Source organism: Castor canadensis, chromosome 8 (assembly GCF_047511655.1).
Source record: "Castor canadensis chromosome 8, mCasCan1.hap1v2, whole genome shotgun sequence".
Classification (NCBI taxonomy): Eukaryota; Metazoa; Chordata; class Mammalia; order Rodentia; family Castoridae; genus Castor; species Castor canadensis.
In genome coordinates, this window is record NC_133393.1 from 1459633 (window position 1) to 1480443 (window position 20811).

The 20811-nt window shown below is 39.7% G+C and overlaps 1 long non-coding RNA gene across 1 annotated transcript; it reads right to left on the minus strand.

The window, feature by feature from the left end:
* Positions 1 to 983: 983 nt before the first annotated feature.
* Positions 984 to 20329, minus strand: LOC141425434 (uncharacterized). The gene is made up of 3 exons (XR_012450455.1): positions 20061 to 20329; positions 19794 to 19930; positions 984 to 3570 (listed from the first exon to the last, which is right to left on the minus strand). It is a non-coding gene; the product is annotated as an uncharacterized lncRNA (long non-coding RNA).
* Between the last annotated feature and the right edge of the window lie 482 nt (positions 20330 to 20811).

Sequence of the window (20811 nt, forward strand, 5' to 3'; positions counted from 1 at the left end):
CAGACATCAAAGTATTCAAAGGTAATCAAGGAATACAACATGGTTAAAATAAGGTTTTTTAAATAATAGAAAAACTTTCAAATTCTATAGGATCAAAAAACATAAGCAAGTTACAAAAAGAAATTCTGAAAAATCAAGAACATAGGACCAATTCTATTCGGTATTACTATATTTATAGGGTCACAAAAGTTAAAACAGTATGTAAATAGCTCATGAATGATAGCAATTGTACAATGGAAAACCAGGAAATGCATTCAAATGTGTTCAGGAATTCAGGATATGATAAACAGCTAGATGATTCAGTAAATAAGAGAGAGCTTCTTGGGATTATGGGGGTGAGTGGAGTTAAAGACACTGGCTCTACACTTCATATTTTGGTCCAAAATAAATTCCAGAAAAATAGACAAAAAGATATTAGAAAAAAATGTAATGAAATCTAAATTTAAATGAATTTGGTACTGATAACATTTAACCTTTCTTACATCCTTTGGTTAAAAAAAATTACTTATTCTGGGTGGCTGAGAAATTGCTGGAAGCCACATTTAACATCCACAGGCCAAGGGTGAAACATTTATTTCATTGCTAACTTAACAAAACATCTACGAATGTCCTGGGAAAGTAGATGGACCAATGTGATAAGTAAAAAGACTATGGTGACCAGAGGGGACAGATTCCAGGGCCAATATTCCTATTATTATGCAAAATAAAGACAACAAAAGCCATCTCTAGATTTATGTGGGAGAGACACAGTGAGAGGTCGTGCAGGACTGCAATCCAGCATGGGGAGGCTATGACAGTGTAGCTCAGGTTCAAGGCCAGTGTAGGTCTTAAAAAAACAAAAACTACAACAAAACAGCATTTGTGCATGTATATATGGTTATATATTCATTTATTCTCTCAGCAAATATATTAAGTGCCTATTAAATGCCAGGCACGATGTTAGAAACTGAGAAGATTTTAGCACCATCCCCTTGTGGGTGTAATTCATGTATTACATATACAAATGTTTCTTGTGCCCCTGTCACCCTATACTTGAAGATGACCTCCTTCCTTAGCCTGGGAGTTGCTGAACCCACCTAAGGGTTAGCAAACCTCAATTCTCCAAAGACGAGACTCCACGAGCCTCAGTGAACAGAATTGTGGGGGAACAGCATTCGTTTTCTGAGGACACAGCAGGAAAGACCTCTTCCTCAGGCCTGCCTCCCCAGATGAGGCTATAACAGGTGAGGGCTCTTCTTTTTGGAGTTTGTGGAGAATTTTTAAAGCTTTGTATGTCTCTCCCTTCTGCATTTCCATGGTTAAGACTGCTATGTTTATTGTGAGACTGAATGAGATGCCCATGGGCTGGAGATTTGGGTACTACCTTCAAATCTGATCTGCTAAGAGGGACCAATAAACAGTTGAGAGATGGCTCTTCAAAGCTTCCTCTGCAAGGCAAAGGGAGGTAAGCAGATAGGTTTCTAACCTCCTGACCCCATTCCCTGAGTAATTTAACTTGAGTCTGAGATGGAATATTGCCCACTCATGGAATTAGAACATGTATTTGGCCTGAACACCTGTTCACTGTATCTTATGGAACATAGCGAGGTCAAGGTCACAGATAATGAAGTACTAGCTCTGTCTTTCCATTCCCCCTCTTTTTCCTCCAGGCTCCATTTTGTACCCTACTGTTGAGCAATTTAAAAGTTTCACCTGGAGTACAGTAAGCTCCAAACAGGAGAGTATTACATCAGTTCAATAAGGAGTAAATATTTGATGATCCATGTGCAGTGTGTCAAGTGCACTCATGTCAGCACAGACAAAACACAGGTTCAGAAAACAACTGGCCCAGAGGGAAGCAGTGCAGGCTATAATATAAATACATACAGATCAGAGGCAGTTTCAGAAATGAAGTAACCCAGAAGAATATACAAGCATCCATCACAGAGTCAGCAAAATTACCTCATCTATCATTCCACAATTCCCATGTTTTTTAGTAAAATGTCTCCTTTGGAGCAGTGGATGCACACCACACTAGTGTGTGAACTCTGATCTCTGTTTCCCACAAAGTCACTGTGCAGCACTCATACCTGAGGAAGGGCATCCATTGTCTCTTATTGCCAATGGAAGGAGAGCAAAGAGCTTTATTGAGCTCCATGCTTCCACTAAAAGTTAAGCTTACAACTTACATGTCTTAAGCCCTTTGCTCTCCCTGTTGGTTCATTAAATTCTCCAAAACAGAAAAAGAATGTAAGTCATAGCTGAATTTTTACTAGTAACGCAAGGAATTTTCTTCTACCACGAGATCTGGGGAGGATATGTACAGACAGGCAAGCATGTTCACAGTGCAGCACGATGCAGATGCTCACAGGTAGGAAAGTGCGTGGAAACTCTGTGTACACACACTTGTGCCAGACTTGGGCTCCTGTAATAGGAAAAGGTTATTAAAAGATGTCATTTTGTTAAGTAACTGAAAATGTCTGAGGATAAGGAGGAATGACACATGACTGTATGCTTAAAGCGGTTACTCAGTCAGCAGACACAGTGTGGGAGCACAAGAAGGCCACTCCAGTGTGATCCAGTCACTCCATGTGATCCAGTCACTCCAGTGTGATCCAGCCACTCCAGTGTGATCTAGTCACTCCATGTGATCCAGTCACTCCAGTGTGATCCAGCCACTCCAGTGTGATCCAGTCACTCCATGTGATCCAGTCACTCCAGTGTGATCCAGCCACTCCAGTGTGATCCAGTCACTCCATGTGATCCAGTCACTCCATGTGATCTAGTCACTCCAGTGTGATCCAGTCACTCCATGTGATCCAGCCACTCCAGTATGATCTAGTCACTCCATGTGATCCAGTCACTCCAGTGTGATCCAGCCACTCCAGTGTGATCCCGTCACTCCAGTGTGATCTAGTCACTCCAGTGTGATCCAGCCACTCCAGTGTGATCTAGTCACTCCATGTGATCCAGTCACTCCAGTGTGATCCAGCCACTCCAGTGTGATCCAGTCACTCCATGTGATCCAGTCACTCCAGTGTGATCCAGCCACTCCAGTGTGATCCAGTCACTCCAGTGTGATCCAGCCACTCCACTGTGATCCAGTCACTCCATGTGATTCAGTCATTCCAGTGTGATCCAGTCACTCCAGTGTGATCCAGCCACTCCAGTGTGATCCAGTCACTCCAGTGTGATCCAGCCACTCCAGTGTGATCCAGTCACTCCAGTGTGATCCAGCCACTCCACTGTGATCCAGTCACTCCATGTGATTCAGTCACTCCAGTGTGATCCAGTCACTCCATGTGATCTAGTCACTCCAGTGTGATCCAGCCACTCCACTGTGATCCAGTCACTCCATGTGATTCAGTCACTCCAGTGTGATCCAGCCACTCCAGTGTGATCCAGTCACTCCATGTGATCCAGCCACTCCATGTGATCCAGCCACTCCATGTGATCCAGCCACTCCAGGATGCTCTAGTCCATACACCAGATGCCCAACACAGATAAGAGTAGACAAACAATGAAGCTAAGTCAGTACAAGGTCCAGAAATGCCTCGGTACTCAACAGGGAAGTCAACCATGAATCCGAAACTGCAATGACACAAAAGAATTACACAGAGTGAGATTTCAAAACTTCTGTAAGGTAATCAACATCAGCATATTGAGACCCTCCGCTCCCAAAAGTCAAGGGAAAGAAGACAAAGACCAAATATGAAGACCTTCATAATGAACAGCATTTTGGAAACTATCAAAGGAAGCCTATCCCTTCATAGAAATGGAAACAAATCTCCTGGAATTCTTATCTTAGAGGCTCAAATATAGATCTGTAACTGGAATCCTTAAAGCACAACAACTAACAAAAAGAAGCACTCCCACTTTTTTAATGCTTGTTATGTGTCACTTGTGATTGTAACTGCTTGTCATTTGTAGTATGTCTGTTGAATGAGCTTGGCTCAGGGATTGAACCAGAATACAACCTTATTTTGTATCCATTCTCTCCATGAAATGTGTTTAGTGGGGGAACTTCTTCTCTTCTGGTGGAAGTCAACTTGGACAGGTCCTATGAGCTTTCTGCCTCTGGTAATAGAAAGCCCTGCCTTCTCTGTACATTCTAGATATACCTTCAGTTTAGTGAAAATGAAAAGTTTCACCCTATACTTAATAATCAAACGTCCCTAAGAAGCTATTAAATAGATTATTCTATTTAATAATCAAACTTCATAAGGGAGAGACATGGTATGGACGGTTGAGGAGGACAGGAAGGCCAGACATCTCATAAAATGATGCCCCATAACTGACCCTTCTCTCATAGGCATGCTTGAAGTCACCACCTCAGAGTTCCCTGGTCCCCAGAAGAATGGACTCCTCTAGGTCACTTCCCATCTCCTTAGCTTCTAGAACTCCTATGGCACCTATTCAGCTTTTCTTATGTAGAAGATTGGTGGTTGTACAACCAGACTCTTTGGACACATCTCTCAGCACACACCTGGCCCTCAGAAAACATTCGTGCATTGTTTCTAAAACAAGCTTTCGGAGATCAGGCTAAATCCAACAAACTGACTTTGAGTTTACTCTGCCACCAAAGTTCACCAGAAATCTGGGATAGTATTAAGACTCCTGTCTACTGTATTCCTCAGGTGAGAGGACAAAAGCCAAGCTCCTTGAGTGTTTGATTGAGGCCTTCTCCCCTGAACTGAGGTAAATACAAAGACATGCACACTGTCATGACTTGGCAGATGAAGGTGAAGGGCAAATGAAGGATACCAGCTCATTTCTTCAAGAAAATCTCCTCACAAATTTCCTCATCTGCAACAAACTGACTCTTAGATCTATACTGCAACAGCCTCTGGTCGATTTTGCTTTCCCTTTGGAATTCTCTATCTTTTCTTTCCTCTCTTGGGGTCTCAGATAAAGAAAATGTGGTATGTATATACCACGGAATGTTATTCAGCCATAAAGAGCAAAACGGTGTCATTTGCAGGAAATGAGTGGCATGCTAGGTCTTCATGTTAAGTGAAATAAGACAGACTCAAGAAGGCTCAAGAAGGCAAACACCCTGTGTTTTCTCTCAGATGAAGAATCTACGTATTTTTTTTGCCAGTACTGAAGTTTAAATGCAGGGCTTTGAACTTTCTAGGCAAGAGATCTTCCACTTCAGCCACAACTTCAGCTCTTTTTGCTTTTGTTTATTCTTCAGATTAGGTCCCTTGCTTTTCTCCTCAGGCTGGCCTCAGACTGAGAGCCTCCTGTCACCACCTCCCAAGTAACTGAGATTACAGACCTGAATCACCAGAATCCAGATTTTTAAAAAGAGGAGACATGGAAAGACAAGGAGGACTAGTTGGGAAGAGGGCAGGGACCACAGTGAGGAGAAGGGAGAAAAGGTAAGGTGACAGGGCATGAGTAGGATCACAGGATTTTACATACATGTTTGAAAATGTCTGCATGAAACCCATCAAAATGTTATTTAAAGAAATGAAGGCGGAAAATCCTTTATATGAAGGGGAAGACTTTAAGTCTTAAAAAGTGAATTTAAGTGAGTAGCTGTGCTTATTAAAGGAGAGACATGAAGACACTGATGATCACTTTTTAAGATTTTGAGAAAGATGTGTTTGTGCTTAGCCAAGGTATCTAACACAGACAACTCCTTATTTTCTCTCAGCTGATGAACCCATCCTAGTAATCAGAGGCACAGAAAATCCTCCTTCTCGACCTGAATTTAGCAACCATCACAGGAAGAGGAGATGGATGGCTAGTTCTACCAGACTGTCAGAGGACATATGCAGACTCTGATTCCTCCAAACACTGCCTGTTTTAAAACTTTAACAGCTGTGGTAGAGAAGAAAAATCTTCATCTATGTGCAAATGACCTTCAAAATACTTTCCCACATGCTGCAGTGAGTTCTTTGATTCACACTAACCACCCCCATTTCCTCTTAGGCTACTACAGTCATCACCATGTAATGTATTTTCTGAGACTAGGTCTCAGTAAAACCAACTGTAGAATCTATTTTAATAGACATTTCTCTGTACATATTTTTTCTGAAAAGTACATTGCCAGCTGGTTCAAAAGAAATCTTTTTAGGAGGTAAAAAGCTATGGTTGAGATTGCCTTTGATTTCTGTAAATCCATATTCTATTGACTATGACTCTTGTTTGCAATACCTGTAACTTCTTTCCCCTCAATAATAAGTGAAATTGATCCTATCAATATTAACATTCATAGAGAGAGGTCAGCAACCTTAGTTAAAATTCATCTCAGCAATACCAATTAACATTTTACCCCTTACAACTGAAGTCTCTGTAAGGCAATAACCAGAGAACGTTAGATGTTATTCTTTAGTGGGTGATAAGAGAGGAGGTGGGGGAAGGGGGGAGAAATGACCCAAGTATTGTATGCACATATGAATAATAAAACAATAAAAATTAAAAAAAAAAGAAAATTAAGGATATTTAGAAACACCCTCTCTCAAGAATACAGAGAAGATGGGACTTCACAGATGACAAGTAAAATGATTTCCTACTGAAGGACCATGTATTTGGAAAAGTTTTCTAGTCATAAGTAGATCTGACAAGAACAATGAAACACAGTGAAGAAAGTGGACATTTTTAAGGTTGCGCTTTGAGTAATTTCTGACAGAACACAAAAACACTGAATACTTATCGTCCAATACCAGAAATTGACCAGTTGGGGACATCAACTAGTAGAGGAGAATGATTGCTGGGGAACCAGTGTTGGGGAAACATAAAAATCTTAATGTTCTCCCAAACCAGAAATAATTTCCACAAAGCTAGCAGAGAAATAAAATGCTTTTACTATTGAATGAGCATTAAACCAGAATGTGGAAGAAGAGGAAGGTGGCAAATTCCAGACCCTGCACCTTCCTGCATCTGCAGGAGTTTGAAGCAAAACAACAGGTGTATGGCTGCAGGAAGAAGTGGAGTGTCATGGAAAAACACTGGATTGCTGTTGCAACCCAGTGAAAGCCAGAAGAATTGGCCTTTGAAAGTTCAAGAGAAACAGAGAGCCCTAAGGGCAAATGCCAAGACACAGGGGGAAAAAGGATGAACCTCCTCAGTGCTACTGTGGGAAAAGAGAGAAGACACCACCCTCGAGTCTCAAAAATGCAAAAGTACAGGAGGTCTGCTGGTGCTGGAGAAGAGGTCTTCTGCACTTCCTAGATCAGTCACAGCCACTGTGCAAACAGCCATCTTCAGAGGGGCCTTACTGTCTGGCCTCACTGCCACCAGGAGGAGAAACCCCTGAATTTCTGTTTTTCCAAGCAACGGTGACCTCTCTTCACGGGCTCAGAGGACAAGACCTTCTCCTCCCAGCCGCTGTGGGCCCAGAGAACAGTTTGTGACTTAGATACCAGTTTGCAGACACAGATCTGCAATGCGGGAAGGTCAGCGTTGCAGAGAGTAGGGAGGCGCTTCCATTTAAAAGTTGTGATCTGACCTCTGGGAGGGAGAGGGAGCTCAGTGGTGTGTGGATTTGTGAAAGGGTTGGGACAGGACATAAGTGGTGGGACCAGGGTATCACTCAGTGCACGTAGCTCAGCCCCCAGCACAAATTTCTTTGTTTGGTTATCTTGTCCACACTCAAGGTTCAGAGAAATTTAGGGAGTAAGTGCTGATACTGCTTGGACACTCCCCACCTCTGCAGACACACTGACAGAGCACCTAGTGTGCAAATGGGCATGTACCACAGCAGTCCTCAGGCTTGGTGGAAAGAGCGACTTACAGGCATGAATACAGCCCAGCAGTGGATGTCATCTCACCAAGGGTCAGCAGGGAAGGCAGGGCAGGGCTCAACCTCCACACTGTCTCCTCTCACTGAAAACATGAGAAGGAAAAAAATCACACTGCTCCCTTCCCATGCCTGGTGATCTCTAGAACAAGACACCTGGGAAAATTGTGTCTCTATCTCTTCAGCAAGAAGAGTTTTTTGTTTGTTTGTTTGTTTGTTTGTTTTTACTTCTTTTTCTCTCTTTTTTTTTAAATTTATGTTTTTCTGGACTTGTTTCCACGTATTTTCCCTGTCTTTTTTCCCCTTAACTATAGTTGATATTCTTTTTCTTTCTTTCTTGTCTTGTTGCTTCTTTCTTTTTCTCTTTTCCTGTCTCCTTGTTGTTATTATTTTATTAAGATTATTTTTACCTTTATTAACTTAACTTCCTGGTTTAATCTATATTATTCTCCCCTTTATTATTGTTGTGAATATAGTACACATTTGTGAGGGCTTTGTACAATACTTATATATCTGGTTTGCTATTAGGTACTGAGTCCTTATAAGGCTGCTCATTAAAAATACCGTCGTATAAAAGCAGACAAGATATTGATCCCAATAGATGCACAAATCACAACATAGAAACATGAGAAATATGAAGAAAGACAACATGACTCCTCTGAAAGTCCATAACTCTTTAAAACATTAAAAATTAATGTATTAAATATTCTCTTTAAGTTGTCAAAGCAGATGAAACATTAGACAAAGAATTCAAAAATGTAATTCTTAAAATGATGAATGACTTCAAAGAGGACACAAACAAACACATGAATGAAGAAAAGAATTTAGATGAGACATTCAACAAATCAAGAGGGTTTGGAAAACAAAATTCTGAAATTCTGAAAAGAAAAACTCAATAAATCAAAGAAAACCTAGTGGAAAGTACCGTCAATAGACTAGACCAAGCAGAAGATAGAATATTAGGGCTTGAAGACCAGGTTGATGAATTATTACTCAGGCAATAATAAAGAAAAATCAAACTATTAGTACAACTTCCAAGACTTCTGGGACACCATTGAGAGACTCTATTTATGAATCTTTGGTATTGAAGAGGGTGCCAAGCTTCAGAATAAGACATAGAAAACTTTATTGACATAATAGTAGAAAATTTCCCAAATCTAGGGAAAGATGTGGACATCCAGGAACAGAAAGCACTTGGAGCCCCAAATAGACATAGCCAGAAATGAACTCACATCATGGTATCATTAAAAATGCCAAAAGTGCAGAATGAAGAAAGAGCACTGAAAGCTGCAAAGAGAGGTGCCAAGTCACTAATAATGGCAAAACCGTCACAAGAACAGGATTACCAAAGGCCAAGGAAGCTTGGAATGATATATTTCAAATTCTGAAAAAAAACTGCCAACCAAAGCTATTATGTATAGGAAAGCTATTCTTTAAAATTGAGGCAGAGATAAAGACCTTCCAAAATAACCATGAACTAAAGTGATTCATGCATGGCAAGACAACACTGTAGAAGATAATTAAAGGACTCCTACACACAGAAGAGGAAGAAGACTATACACATTCACAAGAGCTGAGTAAAGAATACATTTCACTTGAAAACAGATCAACTAATGAAAATTAATAAAAACTCAAGCATTATTAGCTCACTAAACCAGCAAATGGGGCTGGAAGAATGGCTCAAGTGATAGAGCACCTGCCTAGCGAGTGTGAGGCTCAGAGTTCAAGCCCCAGAACCACCAAAAACCCCACACATCTAAGGTGAGTGTCATAGCACTCCTGGATATATATTCCCAAAGGATTTGTAGGCAGTAATCAATGAACACACCATACACTCATGTTTATCATGGCACTCTTCACAGTATCCGAGTTGTGAAATCAAGCTAGGCACTCATCGGTGGAGAAATGGATGAAGAAAACGTGGTATACATGCACAATGAATTGTTACTCAGCCATAAGAATGACATCACATCATTTGCAGGAAAAAGGAAGAAACTGGAGGTTAAGCTAAATAAGCCAGATTCAGTAGGACAACTATCACATGTAACCAAGGGGGGAAGGAGACATGGAAGTAGAAGAAACATTAGGGAAAGAAGTAGATCAGACGGACAGAGGCAAGAAGAAGGGCATTAGCGCACAAATAAAACATTTCAATATTTCACATATGAAAATATCACAGTGATACCCACTGTTTTGTGCAATTAATGTGCATGAATAGTAAAATAAAATAATGTGATGGACATTTTCTGCAATCTACTAAGAGAGTGTCAAGACAGAAAGAAACTGCACAATGTCACACGGCCATACTGATAGGATCCATGTGCAATTTCCCAAGACAAACAGCAAAAGGAGTTGATAGCAAGTCACCACAATCCATCCAAGTTTGAGAGGTAATTGGGGTGGCCCTCTGTATCATTAACCCATTGGCTATATCCTGAGGAAAATGAACTTCTCATCTTTATCACAGGTGGAAGTTTCACAACTTAATACAAGGTGTCCAGCAGTTAGACCCCTACACAGAAATTGAGAGTCAGAAAGTTATCCTCTTGATGTCCACATTGGAGAGAGATGGCTTCTGGTCCATGAGAAAGACATTCCTAATACTGACACAGGCCTATCTAGCTTTTCAATAACTTAACATTGCAAAGAGAGGAGAAAGATCTCTTTCAAAAGTTTTCTGGCATAAAAACTGTAAGAAAAAGGAGAGAAGCAGACTCTCTTCTCTAATGTTCAACAGGGATAATGAAATCTCTGATTTTCTATTTATTCCAACACCAAAAGCAGACCCAGGAGCCAGCCAACAGTGAGAAGACCCATAAGATCATGGCAGAAACATTGCCTGTCAGGCTGAGTTGCTTGATTCTCTGGAATCCAGATGGGGTTGGGTGGAGTTCCCTTCCTGACACTACCTCTCAGGGATAGTCCTTGAACTTATCTGAAGTCAGGATAAATGTGCACATCTTCTCAGATTGCTGATTTTGCCAATGATTTGAGGAAAGCAAACTTTTGAGTTCTTATACTATTTGCCTCTATACATGTCAGAGAATTCACTGAACATGCCACATCAGGTGAGATTATGGGAGTTCAGTTTTGTATGTCAGCATTCTCAAGCTTTTTTTAGAGTTGGTAAAAACATGGTCATTGGACATTTGGTGTGATTTATGATAATTACATCTGTGAAGATATTATGCAAAGTGGCTATGCAATAATTGAAAATATTGTTTTGGCAAGAGACACAAGCAGCTATCTTAGTGTGGAAGATGGGGAAACACACACATACATGGACAGAGTGAAGACCAAACCTCTGGTGTGCAAAGTTGTGTTGAGAGCCTGAGTCAAAACCATTATTGTCACCAAATCCACCAGAACTTCCACTGACCTCACAGTCAGCACCTTAACACGGAGTCCCATGGGACTGTCAATCGCATAAGTAAAAGTCAGGTTGCTTTTGAGTTTTAAAATCCTTTACTGAATTTTCTTATTACTTTAAAAATAAACAGGGCTTTGCCTCAAGGCTAAAATAGTAATCAAAACCAAAGGCAAAACCGTCCCAGGTTTAAAATGTTATTCTTTTCCCAATTGTGTTTATGTGGATAACCTCATTATCTTTGTTTAATCATTTCTCAGTCTTCATAAAGTCAGGTTAAAAGCAGACATTTCAATCATTCTTTAGGATACACAGCCAAACTTCAGGAACACAGGTGACAAATTTAATAGGCAGAGCCCTTAGTGAAAGAGTCCTGTTTGCAAGGAGGCTAATTGAGGTGTTATTATTCTTGCCTTTTCCATTTTGTAGAGCAGTGACTCAATCCCTGGCTTTCCTCACTTCAAGTCCTTTTTTAAAAATGTGGACTACCTACACCATTCTCTGGGAGAAAGGACCCCATCCGAAAAGTCCTTAATTTCTCAGATAATTCAAAAGTGAAGCCAGAGTGAGATCAACTGCCTTAGTGGGACTTGTTTAAACTCCTACAAATTTGCTAATACATTTTATATGTATTCCTCCTCCCCAAAATGTCCAATTACACTGTCAAGCCCTTGAAGTATGTGACAGTAAATTATACTGGCCTTTACAGAGCAGGGGCTGGGGATGATTCACAGAATTCAGAGGCACAGCGTTTTAACGCTTTAGTAATTTGGTAACACATAAGAGTGAATTTCCAAATTAACAGAGAAGAAAGATATATATACACTCTGGCCATTCCATGAAGCAAAGAATTTATATACCAATATTTTCAAAGAGACAAAACATGTAATAGGAACTGAAATGATGAATTCCAGGCTTCAAAAAAACAGAAATTCTATGTTTCAAAGAAAATGGATTGTGAAAATGCATAGAACCATTCCAGTGTTTAGAAAGAGACATGCCAGTGATCTAGAGAACAACAGCATTGAAACAAATTAAGAATCAGGATGGACAGGGAATCTTGGCAAATATCCTAAAACAACACATTTTGCAGGGCTGAATTTATATAGCAACCAAATCCTGATTACAAGGCAGCAAGCTGAGATCACTAGGGCTCGAGTTATTCATGACAGTGTTCACAAACATGATGTCTATAAGAATCACCTGGGGACCTTGTTGAAACACAGACTTTATGTCCTGGGTAAGGCCCGAGAGTCTGCATTTCTCATGAAGTCCCAGGGGATATGAAAGTTGTAGTGTAGGAACCATAAAATTATTCAGGCAATAGTTAAACTGTAAAGTGCATTGTTGTGAATTTGCACTTCTAGAGCAGATAATATTTTATTCATTTTGGACTTTTGTCTACAATCCACACTGAGGATACAAATACTGGTTGTTGAGTGGAGAGAGATTAAAAACAGACCAACTCTAATTTTTGGCACTGGCACCATCACCCCAGAAAAGTTATGGATAAAATTAGGAAAATGCCTGAGCCAGTCCACTCTTCATGGTTGTGACAGAATAACTGATAACAACATAAAAGGAGGAAGGATTTATATTGGCTTGTGGGATCAGTCCATAGAAGGATGGTTCCATTGCTGTGGTCTGTGGTGAGGCAGAACATGGCAGCAGGAGTTTGTGGCAGAGGAAACTTCTCACCCCATGTCATCCAGGAAGCAAAGAGACAGAGAGGAAGAGGCTGGGGACAAAATACCCTTCAAGGGCATGCCAGCAGTGACTGCCACTTCTAATCAGGCCCCACCTTCTGCACTTTCAATCTTCCCAATAGCCCATTTGATTATGAATCCATCAGTCATTAACCCACTGATTAGCTCACAGTCATCGTGATCCACTCACTTCCAGAAAAGCTCACCTCTAACCATTGGAGGCCAAGCCATCAACCCCTGAGCCTCTGTGGGACATTTCATAACCAAACTACAATAATATCATTTTTAATAAAGTGAAAGATTACCGAAGTCATTGGCCACTAAGGACAAAGAGTATAATGGAGTCAGCTCTTACCACTTAGAAGAGAGAACTGTGTGGATCTCATCCCAGCTCCAACACAGTGAACAGTTTTGTCAAATTGGTCAAACTTAAAGGTGTCGGTAAACATCTTATATCAGGGCTTTCCTTTTTATTTTTTTAATCAACAGTGTTAGTTTCACATTGCTGTGACAAAATGTCTGACAAAAACAACTTAAGGGAGGAAAGATCTCTTTTGGCCCATGGTTTCAGAGGTTTCAGACCATGTCTGTTGACTCTGGGCCATGGTGAGGCAGAACATCATGGTGGATGTGTATGAAGGAGCAGAGAGGCCCACCTCATGGCAGCCAGGAAGCAGACAGCCAGACAGGAAGGCGTTATGACAGATAGGCCCTTCCAAGTCTTCCCCCACTTCCTCTAACAAGGTCCTTTATGAAGTCAGCAGCCTCATGCTCCAATCATCTCCCGATAAGACCACCACTTGGGACCAAGCCTTCAAGACAAGCCCTTTGGGCAGACACTTCACGTCCAAACCATAACACCAGCACATCATGGCGGGAGTTTAAGAAGGTTGTCTTCTTATCGGAATGATGAAAACAGTTATTGGAGAGCAAAACCAGTGCTCAGGTCCCAGAAGGACACAAAGATAAATGAGTCAAAGCCTCAATTGTGTGAAACAATGGCATAATGTTAAGTAATGTGTTTTAGTGATTTTTTTGTAGCAGCATTTCATAAACATTTGATCTAAAATACTTTAAAGTCTTAACATTTATTATTAAAGATCCCAATAGCATTTGCTTATGAATTACATTAGCTATTTACCTTATTCAAAAATATAAGAAATTTTAGACTTTTTATATATTAAGCTGCTTAGAAATAACAGTAAGAAGTAATGTTACAAGTTAACATTAAAATATGTTATCAGCAAACAATAGCTACATTTCCAAAACAAATGAAATGTCATGACAGCATTGCACGGGTTTTGCAAATTTCGTGACAGGATGAATGAGAGGTAGCTGGACCCTCCAATTTTCTTCCACACTCATCTTGTTGTTAAATATTGTTTGGGTTGAAATCAATGAAAACTTTAATCAGATGAAGTACTTTAGTAACCTTTTCCAGATCCCTGTTAGATGACAGTGAATATTTTTCTTTGGTTGTACACCAAAACTTGACTTGATAAGGGATAGTTTCTGATTCAACCTTGCAGCAAACCTTTAAGGAGCTATAACAGGGGCTAAAGGTACAGTGCAGTGGAAGAGCATGTGCCTAGCATGTGTGAGGCCCTGAGTTCAATTCCCAGCAGAGGGAAAGAAAGAGAGAGAGAGAGAGAGAGAGAGAGAGATTAGCAAGAGAGAGAGAGCGAGAATTATTCCAACGGACATTTTATACCATCACATTAAAATGTATCTCCTAGGTTAAATGGATCATCTACTTAGCTGTATTGGTCATTTGATTTGAAAGTGGTAATGAGTTACAAAGAACTTCCAAGTGTTGACATGTTTCATTATGCAATATCAAAAAATCAGATGCATTAATATCATTCCTGTCCTCAACAGAAACATCAGTAAACACTGGGAAGCAGTCGAGTTCATGTCGGTAAATGAAAGCAATTCCAATTTTCACTTCGAAGTTCAAATGTGTTCTTAGGCAAATAAATGTTATCCTCCTTGAATTGATAGACACACTTGACTCACTTTTAAATTTTTTATTTTATTTTGCAATTAGCAAACATGGATAACATGAGGGGATTCCACTGGAATAACTGTACACACGCACACAGTGCACCTCGGACATCTTCACCCTCCATTATATTTTCATTCTCCCCTCTTCCTTTCCAAACAGTGTTTGGTGGGCTTCATTATCACGTTCTCTATGTGTATATGCATACCTTATTCACTTTTGAGAAAAGGTTTACCAAAAATCCAAACCTCAATAAACATAATTTGTTACTTTTTCTTTCAAGTAATAGAGAAGCTAGTTCATCTTACCATGCCATTCTTTTCCTCAAGACAAACCAGGCACTTTGGTGTGCAGAAGAAGAGCAGTAAGAGCTTGCCCCCGTCCATTATTTCATACAGAAGATTTAAAATGTATGTACTCAGCATCAATATTTAATAAAATTCATATTTACTGACTTATCAAGGACATCCCTAAGTGACAAACCACCTGCTTTGTTTTTGTACCAAGAATGCATGCTGATGAAGAAGACGATGAGCACTGGTGGATGTCTGGTGCCAGACCTCAACTCCTAAAGGGTTTAACAAATTTACACACTAGGTTTTTTGTTGTTTTTAGCATTGTCAGTGCAAGTGTCAACACAGGAAAAAAAGGCAAACAATTTCCTATTATTGTGAAGTGCTTTTGACCTCACAGAAATAAGCAGGGACCTCAGAGATCCACGCTACACTTAGAACTACAACAGTGCAGGATATTTTCATTGTGACATTGTCGTGATGTTGCATTGTATTTGTTTATATTTTTCTCACACTATTTGTAGCTTACAGTCTTTACACACTGTGTAGTGATACAAAATTACTGGTCAATTGTCCTAGCAAATAAAAATAAAAATGCAGAAGCTGAAAGAAAGATTCAAAGTACAGAGAGGACATAGACAAAGTGGCTCTTTTTCCCTGTTTGGAAGACAGTCTCTAAAAAAACAATGGTGTTTTCCCATGGATAGCCTCACTGGAGAAAAAAAGACACTTTGCCACAAGCTTTAACTGATTTTCCCTTATGATTGAATAAAACCTTCCTTTGCATGGGCTCAACTCATTAGACCATGTTCTCTCTTTAGCAACTAACAGAACAGTCACTACTGCTGTGTTGCACGCCTTCATGTACCGGAAGTTGTTATGTCTCCCATCAGTCCTGTTTCTTCCCTCCAACAGAGCCAACTCTCCTAAACCCACTCAAAGACTCCGAACTCTGTGAACTTGGAAGATTGCCTGTGAACTTTGTGGTGAATGTGTATCTCTGTCTCCCTCATTAATTTGTATATTCCAAGGTTGTAGTTAAAAATATTTTTGGAAAAGGTAAAAATTATCTATAATTTTGATTAGAGGTCCTGGAATACTAAAATCAGATTGTGGAAATTTTGAGCTCTCTAAATAACGATATGAGTGTTCTAAAACTGAGAAAAGATAGTATCTTTGAATTTTTCACTTACTTAATTACATATATATTGTATATCGCTATATCAACAAATGTGTAAAATTTAATGATAAGCTAGTATAAAGTATATATTAATATATAAACGGTATATTTTTGTATTGCTCCTGGAATGAGTGGCAAAAATGACATGCATTTTTGTGTGAGCAGTAGTTATCTAGCTAAGCATCATTGTGTGCATTTCTTTCTTAAAAACAGTTTTCTTACTTGTGAGTACTCGGAGTTTCCCATCTTTCACATATAAGCATTCTCTCCTTTGATCCCGAAAGACCTCTTGAGGGAGGAAGATACAGCAGCTCTTTTCCCCTTCTGTGTTAACAGGAACTCTTACTTATCCCGGGCAGGAATGTGGCAGTTTAAAATTTTTAATTTCCCAAACTTCTTTTAAGCAGCAAGTGGTTATCTGATACCAATATGGACTGTTAGGCCATGAGTTTTAGTCAAAGTTGCCAGGGTGGGTTTGGGGAGGTTCTGGAAAAGTTTCGTTTGCTAATGTGAGCTTGCTGCTTTTTCTCTGTCTTTTCCTTCTGATTCTTCCTGGTAGATGGATGTCATAGCTGAAAGTCCTGAAATTACTCTGCAACCATGAGGAAAACCCTTGGGAGCTCAGTGATCCCGGCTTAAGCATCATTCCCATATGAACCCTGGCTTATCTCCTCAGATCTGACACACTTAAAAATTAAGCTCTTTTTGTTATCATCTGCAAATGCATTTCCTAACAAACACAGAAGGTTGCTGTTATGAATTTATTATATAGACAAGAAAATTGGCACTGATTTGTTTTACAGCCATATAAACAGTACATGTGAATGTCAACCCCAGTTGAACTTAAGAGAAAAATAAGCTTACTATACTTAGAAGGCAGAAAAAGTTCTTCAAATAACCGTGTGAGTTGAGGATCTTGAAGAAGTCTGATCAGAGAAGAAGCAGATCAGAGAAGTCTGATCTGCTAATGAAGCAAAGTTCTAATTTCCGTGTATTTTCTCTTCTCCTTTGTAGACATAGAACTATGGACCAGGAAATTCTGTCCTCCTTAGTAGCTGAAAAATACTGGTTGTAAACAGCTCTAATATTTCATCAGCATTGGTGACGCCTCTCTCTGGTAACACTTGGCTTTCTTCTAACTCACCACAAACTTTCCTGCTGCTGAGCATTTTCTCAGGCAAGTCTTTCTTGTGGTTCAAAACCCTACTATTTATTTTCATGACCTAGATAAACATCACTGTTATGGGAAAAACTTCTCAGATGTCCCCCAATTTTTTCACCTGTCTTATAGAAGCTATTACTAGGTACTTCTAGGTAGATGTTAAGGTATTAAGTTTGGGCTTCTTGGAGTTCTAATTCAATTCTAACACACACCTAACACACAGAAAATGGTCATTAAATGTGTACCATGTTTTCTGGGGATAAAGCAGAATCAAGGATTGAATAGAATATTGCTTTTGTGTTCTTATATTTGCTAATGAGTGTTCTAAAATTGCAGAAATTTAATGGGCCATGGTGAGAAGTTTATGAAAGTGAAATAGAATAGAATACAAAAAAATGCAATTGGATAGAAATAACAGACTACATCATGTAGTAATGTTTGTCAATTAATACACTCATTCAACAAATCTGAGTACCCACTATGCTCCCTACATTGGTTTATGTATATGTGTCTATATTTAGTCACCCAAAGTGTATTTTAGTTGTAATTTCAGCCTTGTTTACTTGAAATACTTGGGATTCTTCCCTGCCATGCCACTCCTTGTGGGACAAATTACATTTCTTGCACCATCAACATTGATTTGGCTACATGCTTTGGTATGCACAATTAAATATGATAATGTATATGGTAATACTACCATATACACGTTAGAAGTCATCTTATGCTTCCACTTTTGCTCCTTTCTCCTCTGCCATAAATCTGATAACAGCCCTGCTATGTTTAAATATACTTTGCCCCCTTGAAAACTCATGTTAAAAATGTATAAAATAAGAAGTGGGCCCAGGTGCGGGCTTTTAGAGGTAAATAGAGCTCTGCCTTCCTGAGAAGATTGATCCAATCACGTAATTAATGGGCTAATGAGTTGTGGATTATCTGGATAGTGGGTTTGCTATAAAGCTAGTCTGGTGGGTCACTCAGGTTCTCCCTGTATTTCACCATGTGCTGCCCTGTCCCATCTCAGGACAGGGAGTCAATCACCACATGCAGCCCTCCATCTTCAACCAGAACCATGAGCCAAAACAAACCCCTTTCCTTTATAACTTCTCAACTTGGGTCTTAGGATGAAAACAACATGAATGACAACTGCAGTCAGTTCCCACTAGACATATACCAGAAGCAAGAAACAAAGCTTGAGCGAAAGAGAAGAATTTGACAGTGCTTTGTTACCACAACCTAACTTGGCATAAAGTGATTTGTCTGCAGTGTGGGGACCAAAGAGCTCCTTCCTTGGAGGGGAAACGGTCTGGATGTGAGTGCATGGAGGAAAGAGTAGGAACCCTATTCCCAGGACATGGGACAAAGGGCCAAGCAAAGACCTCCTAGTGACAGGGAGCAAGATACGGATAAGCATGAATGTGTGTCAGGGTACAACAGATTTACGCCTTTGTGATGCTAAGTCACAGGGAAAACTGTGGTCACCCATGTTAATTACAGATGTTTCTCAAGTAAACAAAGTGAGGGTAAGTGCTGAAGTTGTCATATATCTCCATATAAAAATTCAAATAATTATTAATGTCAACATCTTGATATCTTTGACTACTTACCTTTCAGCCTAATTATTGTGTAAACCATCAGAAAAATGTCAAGTAACTGTTGTTTTATAAACTCTAAACATATACAACCACTTTTCACAGTTCCTGGCTTACACTGTTTGTCTTGATACCCACAACATAAGAAAAATTTATGAGGGATAATTGCTAATCATAAAGATTTTTATCTCAATTTACAAAAACATAGATTTTTTTTTCTTTTGAGAGGAGTAGTGTGGGTCTACCTAAGATGTTTCTTGGGCCAATTTTCCTGCCTGACAGGTCTGCAAATGTGGCTGGTATAAGAATTCAGTTAATGAAATTAAGGGCAGTCCCATTTTCATCCTTTTTTTAAGCACAACTATGTATTAGAAATCTGGCAACAGCTTCTGTCAAGTTGAGCTATTGAACTTGGGGCAGTGAAAGTCCCTCCCTAGCAAAAGATTTAAATCATTTTCAAAGTTAATTTCTGCTCCCAGATGGAGAACAAATCTAATCGGGTTTACGTCATTCTTTGGATGAACGAGAAATATCACTTGCATACTCAAAAAGGAAAAAGAAAGTGTCAGGGAAGCCAGTCTCCAATGTGTATCACAGCAAACAAAGACGGTGGCCTTGACGGACAACAGACAAGGTCATTTTGGCTCTCGGGGCAGATTAATCTGAAATTAATCTGGACAAATCTCCAAATTTACTTCTAACCTAGTTCTATGCAGAGCTGAGACCTGTTTACACCAGAATCACACACATGTCAAAATTGCTCACCTTACAGGGGAAGAGACAGTGTCCAGTTCCAAGCAGGAGAATAAGTAAACTGCCTGCGGTTCTTCTGTGAAATGAGGTCAGGGCCTTCCTAAGACCTCCTACGAATGGTGGGAAGGTTTTCGGTCTGTCATCTGCGGCTTGAAAGTAAGATAGAATGAGTTAACCTTTAAATCACACAAGAGAAGAGCTATAGAAAAAGTGAAGCAAGTATTCCCTTTCTTAATTTAACAGCTGCCGGATTCTATTTAAAGGTTTGTTGCTATGTACCTGTTAGACAAGATGCACGTCCGCTGTCAGGCAGACATTCAGTACCTACAGCACACAACTGTGTTCTTTCTTGGTAACAAAATCATCTTCAGCAAAGAAGCAGGCGTGTCATTAGATCCTCAGGAAACAGGTTAGCACCTGCTGGGCTTCTCCTAATCCACCTGTCACATATGGCTTGGCATAGCCTCCCATGGAAACTAAGTGGCAGGTCACAATCTAAAACTGAAGACAGTTTGCTAAGTGACTTCTTTAACTGCATCTCTGCTCAAAGGATGAATTGCCTCAGAAGTCAACAATTCAAAGAAATATTTTTGGAAAGGGTTGGGTTGCACTTGACAATATTATAGACAATCTTTTCTCTTGAATATAAAACAGAAAGACAGTTATGCCCCAAATTGATGGTTAAAAGAAACCTTTAGAGTTTTAAAGGAGGGGTTCATTTAGCTTTCATTTTAAGTATCAGTTCGGGTTGCAAGATTCCAATCTGTTGTTTAAGGAAGTCTGTTTTTTTCTACTGTACTTCCTAAATTCCAAGTATATGCAGACAATTAAAAGTAATGTGTTTAATGCACAGGATACTCAAAGTCAATAACAAAAAGTTGATAGATTAAAGAGAGGACCAGGGGATCTACTCTCTTTTTCAAGCCGCAAGTGTCACTCAGTCAAAACAAGATAACTTTTAAGGCATAACCACGAGTCACTGCAGATTATCACAAGCACTTCTGTTGGATATTGTGGATCAAGAATACCA